Source organism: Meles meles, chromosome 7 (assembly GCF_922984935.1).
Source record: "Meles meles chromosome 7, mMelMel3.1 paternal haplotype, whole genome shotgun sequence".
Classification (NCBI taxonomy): domain Eukaryota; kingdom Metazoa; phylum Chordata; class Mammalia; order Carnivora; family Mustelidae; genus Meles; species Meles meles.
In genome coordinates, this window is record NC_060072.1 from 113,596,636 (window position 1) to 113,611,348 (window position 14,713).

Here is a 14,713-nt window from a genome sequence, read left to right on the forward strand (position 1 = left end):
CAGCCTAAAGTCCGTCCTTCTTCTCAATTATTTTCTGCAATAGGAAAACTTTGCCATTTATGAGGATTCGCCTTAGTAGCGTTTTTCAGTTTAGGAAGCATAAGGGCGTAGTCTTCCACTTATCTCAGAGTATTCAACCGGCCTAGCGTCTCTCCTTGTTCTAACTTCATTCCTCACTGGAAAACTTTGCCATTTATGAGTGTTTGCCTGAAGAGCGTTGATATGTTTTGGAAGCATAAGGGACTTGGCCTGCACTTAACTCAGAGTTTACAACCTGCCTTAAGTGCATCCTCGATCTAACTTCTTTCCTCCACTGGGACCACATTGCCATTTATGAGTATTTGCCTTAGGAGCATTCACAGGTTTTGGAAGCATAAGGGACTTGGCCTGCCTGTAACTCAGAGTATGCAACAATCCTTAAGTCCGTCCTCGTTCTAACTTCTTTCCTCAACTGAGACAACATGGCCATTTATGAGTATTGGTCTTAGAAGCGTTTATACGTTTGGGAAGCATAAGGGACTGACGTGCACTTAACTCAGAGTGTCCAAGCAGCCTAGAGTCCGTCCTTCTTCTCAACCATTTTCTGAAATAAGAAAACTCTCCCACTTATGAGAATTCGCCTTAGTAGCGTTTTTCAGTTTAGGAAGCATAAGGGCCTAGGCTTCCACATATCTGAGAGTATTCAACCGGCCTAGCGTCTCTCCTTGTTCTAACTTCATTCCTCAGTGCGAAAACAATGCCATTTATGAGTGTTTGCCTGAAGAGCGTTGATATGTTTTGGAAGCATAAGGGACTTGGCCTGCACTTAACTCAGAGTCTCCAACCTACCTTAAGTGTGTCCTCGATCTAACTTCTTTCCTCCACTGGGACAACATTGCTATTTATGAGTATTCGCCTTAGTAGCGTTCCCAGGTTTTGGAAGCATATGGGACTTGGCATACACATAACTCAGAGTATCCAAGCAGCCTAGAGTTCGTCCTTCTTCTCACTTCTTTTCTGAACTGGGAAAACAGGGCCATTTATGAGTATTCGCCTTAGTAGCGTTTTACGTTTTGGAAGCATAAGGACCTAGGTGTAGAGTTATCTCAGAGTCTTCAACTTGCCTCGCGTCTGTCCTAGTTCTATCTTCTTTCCACTCTGGGAAAACAGTGCCATGGATGAGTGTTTGCCTGAAGAGCGTTTATACATTTTGGAAGCTGAAGGGCCTTGGCTTGCCTGTAACTCAGAGTATCCAACCTGCCTTAAGTCCGTCCTCGTTGTAACTTCTTTCCTCCAATGGGACAACATTGCCCTTTATGAGTATTTGCCTTAGTCGCATTTACACGTTTTGGAAGCATAAGGGACTTGGCCTGCACTTAACTCAGAGTCTCCAACCTACCTTAAGTGTGTCCTCGATCTAACTTCTTTCCTCCACTGGGACAACATTGCTATTTATGAGTATTCGCCTTAGTAGCGTTCCCAGGTTTTGGAAGCATATGGGACTTGGCATACACATAACTCAGAGTAACCAAGCAGCCTAGAGTTCGTCCTTCTTCTCACTTCTTTTCTGAACTGGGAAAACAGGGCCATTTATGAGTATTCGCCTTAGTAGCGTTTTACGTTTTGGAAGCATAAGGACCTAGGTGTAGAGTTATCTCAGAGTCTTCAACCTGCCTCGCGTCTGTCCTAGTTCTCTCTTCTTTCCACTCTGGGAAAACAGTGCCATGGATGAGTGCTTGCCTGAAGAGCGTTTATACGTTTTGGAAGTAGAAGGGCCTTGGCTTGCCTGTAACTCAGAGTATTCAACCTGCCTTAAGTCCGTCCTCGTTCTAACTTCTTTCCTCCACTGGGACAGCATTGCCATTTGTGAGTATTTGCCTTAGTCGCGTTTATAAGTTTTGGAAGCATAAGGGACTGGGTTGCCCTTAACTCAGAGTATCCAAGCAGCCTAGAGTACGTCCTTCTTTTCACTTCTTTTCTGAACTGGGAAAACATTGCCTACTATGAGTATTCAACTTAATAGCGTTTTACGTTTTGGAGCCATAAGTGCCTAGGCGTGCAGTTATCTCAGATTATTCAACCTGCTTAGCCTCTGTCCGAGTTCTAATTTCTTTCCTCCCTGGGATCACAGTGTCATTTATGAGTGTTTGCCTGAAGAGCGTTTATACGTTTTGGAAGTAGAAGGGACTTGGCCTGCCTGTAACTCAGAGTATCCAACCTGCCTTACGTCCGTCCTCGTTCTAACTTCTTTCCTCAACTGGGACAGCATTGCCATTTATGAGTATTTGCCTTAGTCGCGTTTATAGGTTTTGGAAGCACAAGGGACTTGGCATGCACTTAACTCAGAGTATCCAAGCAGTCTAGAGTACGTCCTTCTTCTCCCATCTTTTCTGAACTGGGAAAACATTGCCTATTATGAGTATTCTACTTAATAGCGTTTTACGTTTTGGAAGCATAAGTGCCTAGGCGTGCAGTTATCTCAGAGTATTCAACCTGCATAGCCTCTGTCCAAGCAGCCTAGAGTCCGTCCTTCTTCTCAATTATTTTCTGAAATAGGAAAACTTTGCCATTTATGAGGATTCGCCTTAGTAGAGTTTTTCAGTTTAGGAAGCATAAGGGCGTAGTCTTCCACTTATCTCAGAGTATTCAACCGGCCTAGCGTCTCTCCTTGTTCTAACTTCATTCCTCACTGCGAAAACTTTGCCATTTATGAGTTTTTGCCTGAAGAGCGTTGATATGTTATGGAAGCATAAGGGACTTGGCCTGCACTTAACTCAGAGTTTACAACCTGCCTTAAGTGCATCCTCGATCTAACTTCTTTCCTCCACTGGGACCACATTGCCATTTATGAGTATTTGCCTTAGGAGCATTCACAGGTTTTGGAAGCATAAGGGACTTGGCCTGCCTGTAACTCAGAGTATCCAACCTTCCTTAAGTCCGTCCTAGTTCTAACTTCTTTCCTCAACTGAGACAACATGGCCATTTATGAGTATTGGCCTTAGAAGCGTTTATACGTTTGGGAAGTATAAGGGACTGACGTGCACTTAACTCAGAGTGTCCAAGCAGCCTAGAGTCCGTTCTGCTTCTCAATTATTTTCTGAAATAGGAAAACTCTCCCTCTTATGAGGATTCGCCTTAGTAGCGTTTTTCAGTTTAGGAAGCCTAAGGACCTAGGCTTCCACATATCTGAGAGTATTCAACCGGCCTAGCGTCTCTCCTTGTTCTAACTTCATTCCTCACTGCGAAAACAATGCCATTTATGAGTGTTTGCCTGAAGAGCGTTGATATGTTTTGGAAGCATAAGGGACTTGGCCTGCACTTAACTCAGAGTCTCCAACTTACCTTAAGTGTGTCCTCGATCTAACTTCTTTCCTCCACTGGGACAACATTGCTATTTATGAGTATTCGCCTTAGTAGCGTTCCCAGGTTTTGGAAGCATATGGGACTTGGCATACACATAACTCAGAGTATCCAAGCAGCCTAGAGTTCGTCCTTCTTCTCACTTCTTTTCTGAACTGGGAAAACAGGGCCATTTATGAGTATTCGCCTTAGTAGCGTTTTACGTTTTGGAAGCATAAGGACCTAGGTGTAGAGTTATCTCAGAGTCTTCAACTTGCCTCGCGTCTGTCCTAGTTCTATCTTCTTTCCACTCTGGGAAAACAGTGCCATGGATGAGTGTTTGCCTGAAGAGTGTTTATACGTTTTGGAAGCAGAAGGGCCTTGGCTTGCCTGTAACTCAGAGTATCCAACGTGCCTTAAGTCCGTCCTCATTCTAACTTCTTTCCTCCACTGGGACAGCATTGCCATTTATGAGTATTTGCCTTAGTCGCGTTTATAAGTTTTGGAAGCATAAGGGACTGGGTTGCTCTTAACTCAGAGTATCCAAGCAGCCTAGAGTACGTCCTTCTTTTCACTTCTTTTCTGAACTGGGAAAACATTGCCTACTATGAGTATTCAACTTAATAGCGTTTTACGTTTTGGAGCCATAAGTGCCTAGGCGTGCAGTTATCTCAGATTATTCAACCTGCCTAGCCTCTGTCCGAGTTCTAATTTCTTTCCTCCCTGGGATCACAGTGTCATTTATGAGTGTTTGCCTGAAGAGCGTTTATACGTTTTGGAAGTAGAAGGGACTTGGCCTGCCTGTAACTCAGAGTATCCAACCTGCCTTACGTCCGTCCTCGTTCTAACTTCTTTCCTCAACTGGGACAGCATTGCCATTTATGAGTATTTGCCTTAGTCGCGTTTATAGGTTTTGGAAGCACAAGGGACTTGGCATGCACTTAACTCAGAGTATCCAAGCAGTCTAGAGTACGTCCTTCTTCTCCCATCTTTTCTGAACTGGGAAAACATTGCCTATTATGAGTATTCAACTTAATAGCGTTTTACGTTTTGGAAGCATAAGTGCCTAGGCGTGCAGTTATCTCAGAGTATTCAACCTGCCTAGCCTCTGTCCGAGTTCTAATTTCTTTCCTCCCTGGGATCACAGTGTCATTTATGAGTGTTTGCCTGAAGAGCGTTTATACGTTTTGGAAGTAGAAGGGACTTGGCCTGCCTGTAACTCAGACTATCCAACCTGCCTTACGTCCGTCCTCGTTCTAACTTCTTTCCTCCACTGGGACAACACTGCCATTTATGAGTATTGGCCTTAGTAGCGTTTATACGTTTGGGAAGCATAAGGGACTTGACGGGCACTTAACTCAGAGTGTCCAAGCAGCCTAGAGTCCGTCCTTCTTCTCAATTATTTTCTGAAATAGGAAAACTTTGCCATTTATGAGGATTCGCCTTAGTAGAGTTTTTCAGTTTAGGAAGCATAAGGGCGTAGTCTTCCACTTATCTCAGAGTATTCAACCGGCCTAGCGTCTCTCCTTGTTCTAACTTCATTCCTCACTGCGAAAACTTTGCCATTTATGAGTGTTTGCCTGAAGAGCGTTGATATGTTTTGGAAGCATAAGGGACTTGGCCTGCACTTAACTCAGAGTTTACAACCTGCCTTAAGTGCATCCTCGATCTAACTTCTTTCCTCCACTGGGACCACATTGCCATTTATGAGTATTTGCCTTAGGAGCATTCACAGGTTTTGGAAGCATAAGGGACTTGGCCTGCCTGTAACTCAGAGTATGCAACAATCCTTAAGTCCGTCCTCGTTCTAACTTCTTTCCTCAACTGAGACAACATGGCCATTTATGAGTATTGGCCTTAGAAGCGTTTATACGTTTGGGAAGCATAAGGGACTGACGTGCACTTAACTCAGAGTGTCCAAGCAGCCTAGAGTCCGTCCTTCTTCTCAACCATTTTCTGAAATAGGAAAACTCTCCCACTTATGAGAATTCGCCTTAGTAGCGTTTTTCAGTTTAGGAAGCATAAGGGCCTAGGCTTCCACATATCTGAGAGTATTCAACCGGCCTAGCGTCTCTCCTTGTTCTAACTTCATTCCTCAGTGCGAAAACAATGCCATTTATGAGTGTTTGCCTGAAGAGCGTTGATATGTTTTGGAAGCATAAGGGACTTGGCCTGCACTTAACTCAGAGTCTCCAACCTACCTTAAGTGTGTCCTCGATCTAACTTCTTTCCTCCACTGGGACAACATTGCTATTTATGAGTATTCGCCTTAGTAGCGTTCCCAGGTTTTGGAAGCATATGGGACTTGGCATACACATAACTCAGAGTATCCAAGCAGCCTAGAGTTCGTCCTTCTTCTCACTTCTTTTCTGAACTGGGAAAACAGGGCCATTTATGAGTATTCGCCTTAGAAGCGTTTTACGTTTTGGAAGCATAAGGACCTAGGTGTAGAGTTATCTCAGAGTCTTCAACCTGCCTCGCGTCTGTCCTAGTTCTCTCTTCTTTCCACTCTGGGAAAACAGTGCCATGGATGAGTGCTTGCCTGAAGAGCGTTTATACGTTTTGGAAGTAGAAGGGCCTTGGCTTGCCTGTAACTCAGAGTATTCAACCTGCCTTAAGTCCGTCCTCGTTCTAACTTCTTTCCTCCACTGGGACAGCATTGCCATTTGTGAGTATTTGCCTTAGTCGCGTTTATAAGTTTTGGAAGCATAAGGGACTGGGTTGCCCTTAACTCAGAGTATCCAAGCAGCCTAGGGTACGTCCTTCTTTTCACTTCTTTTCTGAACTGGGAAAACATTGCCTACTATGAGTATTCAACTTAATAGCGTTTTACGTTTTGGAGCCATAAGTGCCTAGGCGTGCAGTTATCTCAGATTATTCAACCTGCCTAGCCTCTGTCCGAGTTCTAATTTCTTTCCTCCCTGGGATCACAGTGTCATTTATGAGTGTTTGCCTGAAGAGCGTTTATACGTTTTGGAAGTAGAAGGGACTTGGCCTGCCTGTAACTCAGAGTATCCAACCTGCCTTACGTCCGTCCTCGTTCTAACTTCTTTCCTCAACTGGGACAGCATTGCCATTTATGAGTATTTGCCTTAGTCGCGTTTATAGGTTTTGGAAGCACAAGGGACTTGGCATGCACTTAACTCAGAGTATCCAAGCAGTCTAGAGTACGTCCTTCTTCTCCCATCTTTTCTGAACTGGGAAAACATTGCCTATTATGAGTATTCAACTTAATAGCGTTTTACGTTTTGGAAGCATAAGTGCCTAGGCGTGCAGTTATCTCAGAGTATTCAACCTGCATAGCCTCTGTCCAAGCAGCCTAGAGTCCGTCCTTCTTCTCAATTATTTTCTGAAATAGGAAAACTTTGCCATTTATGAGGATTCGCCTTAGTAGAGTTTTTCAGTTTAGGAAGCATAAGGGCGTAGTCTTCCACTTATCTCAGAGTATTCAACCGGCCTAGTGTCTCTCCTTGTTCTAACTTCATTCCTCACTGCGAAAACTTTGCCATTTATGAGTTTTTGCCTGATGAGCATTGATATGTTATGGAAGCATAAGGGACTTGGCCTGCACTTAACTCAGAGTTTACAACCTGCCTTAAGTGCATCCTCGATCTAACTTCTTTCCTCCACTGGGACCACATTGCCATTTATGAGTATTTGCCTTAGGAGCATTCACAGGTTTTGGAAGCATAAGGGACTTGGCCTGCCTGTAACTCAGAGTATCCAACCTTCCTTAAGTCCGTCCTAGTTCTAACTTCTTTCCTCAACTGAGACAACATGGCCATTTATGAGTATTGGCCTTAGAAGCGTTTATACGTTTGGGAAGTATAAGGGACTGACGTGCACTTAACTCAGAGTGTCCAAGCAGCCTAGAGTCCGTCCTTCTTCTCAACCATTTTCTGAAATAGGAAAACTCTCCCACTTATGAGAATTCGCCTTAGTAGCGTTTTTCAGTTTAGGAAGCATAAGGGTCTAGGCTTCCACATATCTGAGAGTATTCAACCGGCCTAGCGTCTCTCCTTGTTCTAACTTCATTCCTCAGTGCGAAAACAATGCCATTTATGAGTGTTTGCCTGAAGAGCGTTGATATGTTTTGGAAGCATAAGGGACTTGGCCTGCACTTAACTCAGAGTCTCCAACCTACCTTAAGTGTGTCCTCGATCTAACTTCTTTCCTCCACTGGGACAACATTGCTATTTATGAGTATTCGCCTTAGTAGCGTTCCCAGGTTTTGGAAGCATATGGGACTTGGCATACACATAACTCAGAGTATCCAAGCAGCCTAGAGTTCGTCCTTCTTCTCACTTCTTTTCTGAACTGGGAAAACAGGGCCATTTATGAGTATTCGCCTTAGTAGCGTTTTACGTTTTGGAAGCATAAGGACCTAGGTGTAGAGTTATCTCAGAGTCTTCAACTTGCCTCGCGTCTGTCCTAGTTCTATCTTCTTTCCACTCTGGGAAAACAGTGCCATGGATGAGTGTTTGCCTGAAGAGCGTTTATACATTTTGGAAGCTGAAGGGCCTTGGCTTGCCTGTAACTCAGAGTATCCAACCTGCCTTAAGTCCGTCCTCGTTGTAACTTCTTTCCTCCAATGGGACAACATTGCCCTTTATGAGTATTTGCCTTAGTCGCATTTACACGTTTTGGAAGCATAAGGGACTTGGCCTGCACTTAACTCAGAGTCTCCAACCTACCTTAAGTGTGTCCTCGATCTAACTTCTTTCCTCCACTGGGACAACATTGGTATTTATGAGTATTCGCCTTAGTAGCGTTCCCAGGTTTTGGAAGCATATGGGACTTGGCATACACATAACTCAGAGTAACCAAGCAGCCTAGAGTTCGTCCTTCTTCTCACTTCTTTTCTGAACTGGGAAAACAGGGCCATTTATGAGTATTCGCCTTAGTAGCGTTTTACGTTTTGGAAGCATAAGGACCTAGGTGTAGAGTTATCTCAGAGTCTTCAACCTGCCTCGCGTCTGTCCTAGTTCTCTCTTCTTTCCACTCTGGGAAAACAGTGCCATGGATGAGTGCTTGCCTGAAGAGCGTTTATACGTTTTGGAAGTAGAAGGGCCTTGGCTTGCCTGTAACTCAGAGTATTCAACCTGCCTTAAGTCCGTCCTCGTTCTAACTTCTTTCCTCCACTGGGACAGCATTGCCATTTGTGAGTATTTGCCTTAGTCGCGTTTATAAGTTTTGGAAGCATAAGGGACTGGGTTGCCCTTAACTCAGAGTATCCAAGCAGCCTAGGGTACGTCCTTCTTTTCACTTCTTTTCTGAACTGGGAAAACATTGCCTACTATGAGTATTCAACTTAATAGCGTTTTACGTTTTGGAGCCATAAGTGCCTAGGCGTGCAGTTATCTCAGATTATTCAACCTGCCTAGCCTCTGTCCGAGTTCTAATTTCTTTCCTCCCTGGGATCACAGTGTCATTTATGAGTGTTTGCCTGAAGAGCATTTATACGTTTTGGAAGTAGAAGGGACTTGGCCTGCCTGTAACTCAGAGTATCCAACCTGCCTTACGTCCGTCCTCGTTCTAACTTCTTTCCTCAACTGGGACAGCATTGCCATTTATGAGTATTTGCCTTAGTCGCGTTTATAGGTTTTGGAAGCACAAAGGACTTGGCATGCACTTAACTCAGAGTATCCAAGCAGTCTAGAGTACGTCCTTCTTCTCCCATCTTTTCTGAACTGGGAAAACATTGCCTATTATGAGTATTCAACTTAATAGCGTTTTACGTTTTGGAAGCATAAGTGCCTAGGCGTGCAGTTATCTCAGAGTATTCAACCTGCCTAGCCTCTGTCCGAGTTCTAATTTCTTTCCTCCCTGGGATCACAGTGTCATTTATGAGTGTTTGCCTGAAGAGCGTTTATACGTTTTGGAAGTAGAAGGGACTTGGCCTGCCTGTAACTCAGAGTATCCAACCTGCCTTACGTCCGTCCTCGTTCTAACTTCTTTCCTCCACTGGGACAACACTGCCATTTATGAGTATTGGCCTTAGTAGCGTTTATACGTTTGGGAAGCATAAGGGACTTGACGGGCACTTAACTCAGAGTGTCCAAGCAGCCTAAAGTCCGTCCTTCTTCTCAATTATTTTCTGCAATAGGAAAACTTTGCCATTTATGAGGATTCGCCTTAGTAGCGTTTTTCAGTTTAGGAAGCATAAGGGCGTAGTCTTCCACTTATCTCAGAGTATTCAACCGGCCTAGCGTCTCTCCTTGTTCTAACTTCATTCCTCACTGGAAAACTTTGCCATTTATGAGTGTTTGCCTGAAGAGCGTTGATATGTTTTGGAAGCATAAGGGACTTGGCCTGCACTTAACTCAGAGTTTACAACCTGCCTTAAGTGCATCCTCGATCTAACTTCTTTCCTCCACTGGGACCACATTGCCATTTATGAGTATTTGCCTTAGGAGCATTCACAGGTTTTGGAAGCATAAGGGACTTGGCCTGCCTGTAACTCAGAGTATGCAACAATCCTTAAGTCCGTCCTCGTTCTAACTTCTTTCCTCAACTGAGACAACATGGCCATTTATGAGTATTGGTCTTAGAAGCGTTTATACGTTTGGGAAGCATAAGGGACTGACGTGCACTTAACTCAGAGTGTCCAAGCAGCCTAGAGTCCGTCCTTCTTCTCAACCATTTTCTGAAATAAGAAAACTCTCCCACTTATGAGAATTCGCCTTAGTAGCGTTTTTCAGTTTAGGAAGCATAAGGGCCTAGGCTTCCACATATCTGAGAGTATTCAACCGGCCTAGCGTCTCTCCTTGTTCTAACTTCATTCCTCAGTGCGAAAACAATGCCATTTATGAGTGTTTGCCTGAAGAGCGTTGATATGTTTTGGAAGCATAAGGGACTTGGCCTGCACTTAACTCAGAGTCTCCAACCTACCTTAAGTGTGTCCTCGATCTAACTTCTTTCCTCCACTGGGACAACATTGCTATTTATGAGTATTCGCCTTAGTAGCGTTCCCAGGTTTTGGAAGCATATGGGACTTGGCATACACATAACTCAGAGTATCCAAGCAGCCTAGAGTTCGTCCTTCTTCTCACTTCTTTTCTGAACTGGGAAAACAGGGCCATTTATGAGTATTCGCCTTAGTAGCGTTTTACGTTTTGGAAGCATAAGGACCTAGGTGTAGAGTTATCTCAGAGTCTTCAACTTGCCTCGCGTCTGTCCTAGTTCTATCTTCTTTCCACTCTGGGAAAACAGTGCCATGGATGAGTGTTTGCCTGAAGAGCGTTTATACATTTTGGAAGCTGAAGGGCCTTGGCTTGCCTGTAACTCAGAGTATCCAACCTGCCTTAAGTCCGTCCTCGTTGTAACTTCTTTCCTCCAATGGGACAACATTGCCCTTTATGAGTATTTGCCTTAGTCGCATTTACACGTTTTGGAAGCATAAGGGACTTGGCCTGCACTTAACTCAGAGTCTCCAACCTACCTTAAGTGTGTCCTCGATCTAACTTCTTTCCTCCACTGGGACAACATTGCTATTTATGAGTATTCGCCTTAGTAGCGTTCCCAGGTTTTGGAAGCATATGGGACTTGGCATACACATAACTCAGAGTAACCAAGCAGCCTAGAGTTCGTCCTTCTTCTCACTTCTTTTCTGAACTGGGAAAACAGGGCCATTTATGAGTATTCGCCTTAGTAGCGTTTTACGTTTTGGAAGCATAAGGACCTAGGTGTAGAGTTATCTCAGAGTCTTCAACCTGCCTCGCGTCTGTCCTAGTTCTCTCTTCTTTCCACTCTGGGAAAACAGTGCCATGGATGAGTGCTTGCCTGAAGAGCGTTTATACGTTTTGGAAGTAGAAGGGCCTTGGCTTGCCTGTAACTCAGAGTATTCAACCTGCCTTAAGTCCGTCCTCGTTCTAACTTCTTTCCTCCACTGGGACAGCATTGCCATTTGTGAGTATTTGCCTTAGTCGCGTTTATAAGTTTTGGAAGCATAAGGGACTGGGTTGCCCTTAACTCAGAGTATCCAAGCAGCCTAGAGTACGTCCTTCTTTTCACTTCTTTTCTGAACTGGGAAAACATTGCCTACTATGAGTATTCAACTTAATAGCGTTTTACGTTTTGGAGCCATAAGTGCCTAGGCGTGCAGTTATCTCAGATTATTCAACCTGCTTAGCCTCTGTCCGAGTTCTAATTTCTTTCCTCCCTGGGATCACAGTGTCATTTATGAGTGTTTGCCTGAAGAGCGTTTATACGTTTTGGAAGTAGAAGGGACTTGGCCTGCCTGTAACTCAGAGTATCCAACCTGCCTTACGTCCGTCCTCGTTCTAACTTCTTTCCTCAACTGGGACAGCATTGCCATTTATGAGTATTTGCCTTAGTCGCGTTTATAGGTTTTGGAAGCACAAGGGACTTGGCATGCACTTAACTCAGAGTATCCAAGCAGTCTAGAGTACGTCCTTCTTCTCCCATCTTTTCTGAACTGGGAAAACATTGCCTATTATGAGTATTCTACTTAATAGCGTTTTACGTTTTGGAAGCATAAGTGCCTAGGCGTGCAGTTATCTCAGAGTATTCAACCTGCATAGCCTCTGTCCAAGCAGCCTAGAGTCCGTCCTTCTTCTCAATTATTTTCTGAAATAGGAAAACTTTGCCATTTATGAGGATTCGCCTTAGTAGAGTTTTTCAGTTTAGGAAGCATAAGGGCGTAGTCTTCCACTTATCTCAGAGTATTCAACCGGCCTAGCGTCTCTCCTTGTTCTAACTTCATTCCTCACTGCGAAAACTTTGCCATTTATGAGTTTTTGCCTGAAGAGCGTTGATATGTTATGGAAGCATAAGGGACTTGGCCTGCACTTAACTCAGAGTTTACAACCTGCCTTAAGTGCATCCTCGATCTAACTTCTTTCCTCCACTGGGACCACATTGCCATTTATGAGTATTTGCCTTAGGAGCATTCACAGGTTTTGGAAGCATAAGGGACTTGGCCTGCCTGTAACTCAGAGTATCCAACCTTCCTTAAGTCCGTCCTAGTTCTAACTTCTTTCCTCAACTGAGACAACATGGCCATTTATGAGTATTGGCCTTAGAAGCGTTTATACGTTTGGGAAGTATAAGGGACTGACGTGCACTTAACTCAGAGTGTCCAAGCAGCCTAGAGTCCGTTCTGCTTCTCAATTATTTTCTGAAATAGGAAAACTCTCCCTCTTATGAGGATTCGCCTTAGTAGCGTTTTTCAGTTTAGGAAGCCTAAGGACCTAGGCTTCCACATATCTGAGAGTATTCAACCGGCCTAGCGTCTCTCCTTGTTCTAACTTCATTCCTCACTGCGAAAACAATGCCATTTATGAGTGTTTGCCTGAAGAGCGTTGATATGTTTTGGAAGCATAAGGGACTTGGCCTGCACTTAACTCAGAGTCTCCAACTTACCTTAAGTGTGTCCTCGATCTAACTTCTTTCCTCCACTGGGACAACATTGCTATTTATGAGTATTCGCCTTAGTAGCGTTCCCAGGTTTTGGAAGCATATGGGACTTGGCATACACATAACTCAGAGTATCCAAGCAGCCTAGAGTTCGTCCTTCTTCTCACTTCTTTTCTGAACTGGGAAAACAGGGCCATTTATGAGTATTCGCCTTAGTAGCGTTTTACGTTTTGGAAGCATAAGGACCTAGGTGTAGAGTTATCTCAGAGTCTTCAACTTGCCTCGCGTCTGTCCTAGTTCTATCTTCTTTCCACTCTGGGAAAACAGTGCCATGGATGAGTGTTTGCCTGAAGAGTGTTTATACGTTTTGGAAGCAGAAGGGCCTTGGCTTGCCTGTAACTCAGAGTATCCAACGTGCCTTAAGTCCGTCCTCATTCTAACTTCTTTCCTCCACTGGGACAGCATTGCCATTTATGAGTATTTGCCTTAGTCGCGTTTATAAGTTTTGGAAGCATAAGGGACTGGGTTGCTCTTAACTCAGAGTATCCAAGCAGCCTAGAGTACGTCCTTCTTTTCACTTCTTTTCTGAACTGGGAAAACATTGCCTACTATGAGTATTCAACTTAATAGCGTTTTACGTTTTGGAGCCATAAGTGCCTAGGCGTGCAGTTATCTCAGATTATTCAACCTGCCTAGCCTCTGTCCGAGTTCTAATTTCTTTCCTCCCTGGGATCACAGTGTCATTTATGAGTGTTTGCCTGAAGAGCGTTTATACGTTTTGGAAGTAGAAGGGACTTGGCCTGCCTGTAACTCAGAGTATCCAACCTGCCTTACGTCCGTCCTCGTTCTAACTTCTTTCCTCAACTGGGACAGCATTGCCATTTATGAGTATTTGCCTTAGTCGCGTTTATAGGTTTTGGAAGCACAAGGGACTTGGCATGCACTTAACTCAGAGTATCCAAGCAGTCTAGAGTACGTCCTTCTTCTCCCATCTTTTCTGAACTGGGAAAACATTGCCTATTATGAGTATTCAACTTAATAGCGTTTTACGTTTTGGAAGCATAAGTGCCTAGGCGTGCAGTTATCTCAGAGTATTCAACCTGCCTAGCCTCTGTCCGAGTTCTAATTTCTTTCCTCCCTGGGATCACAGTGTCATTTATGAGTGTTTGCCTGAAGAGCGTTTATACGTTTTGGAAGTAGAAGGGACTTGGCCTGCCTGTAACTCAGACTATCCAACCTGCCTTACGTCCGTCCTCGTTCTAACTTCTTTCCTCCACTGGGACAACACTGCCATTTATGAGTATTGGCCTTAGTAGCGTTTATACGTTTGGGAAGCATAAGGGACTTGACGGGCACTTAACTCAGAGTGTCCAAGCAGCCTAGAGTCCGTCCTTCTTCTCAATTATTTTCTGAAATAGGAAAACTTTGCCATTTATGAGGATTCGCCTTAGTAGAGTTTTTCAGTTTAGGAAGCATAAGGGCGTAGTCTTCCACTTATCTCAGAGTATTCAACCGGCCTAGCGTCTCTCCTTGTTCTAACTTCATTCCTCACTGCGAAAACTTTGCCATTTATGAGTGTTTGCCTGAAGAGCGTTGATATGTTTTGGAAGCATAAGGGACTTGGCCTGCACTTAACTCAGAGTTTACAACCTGCCTTAAGTGCATCCTCGATCTAACTTCTTTCCTCCACTGGGACCACATTGCCATTTATGAGTATTTGCCTTAGGAGCATTCACAGGTTTTGGAAGCATAAGGGACTTGGCCTGCCTGTAACTCAGAGTATGCAACAATCCTTAAGTCCGTCCTCGTTCTAACTTCTTTCCTCAACTGAGACAACATGGCCATTTATGAGTATTGGCCTTAGAAGCGTTTATACGTTTGGGAAGCATAAGGGACTGACGTGCACTTAACTCAGAGTGTCCAAGCAGCCTAGAGTCCGTCCTTCTTCTCAACCATTTTCTGAAATAGGAAAACTCTCCCACTTATGAGAATTCGCCTTAGTAGCGTTTTTCAGTTT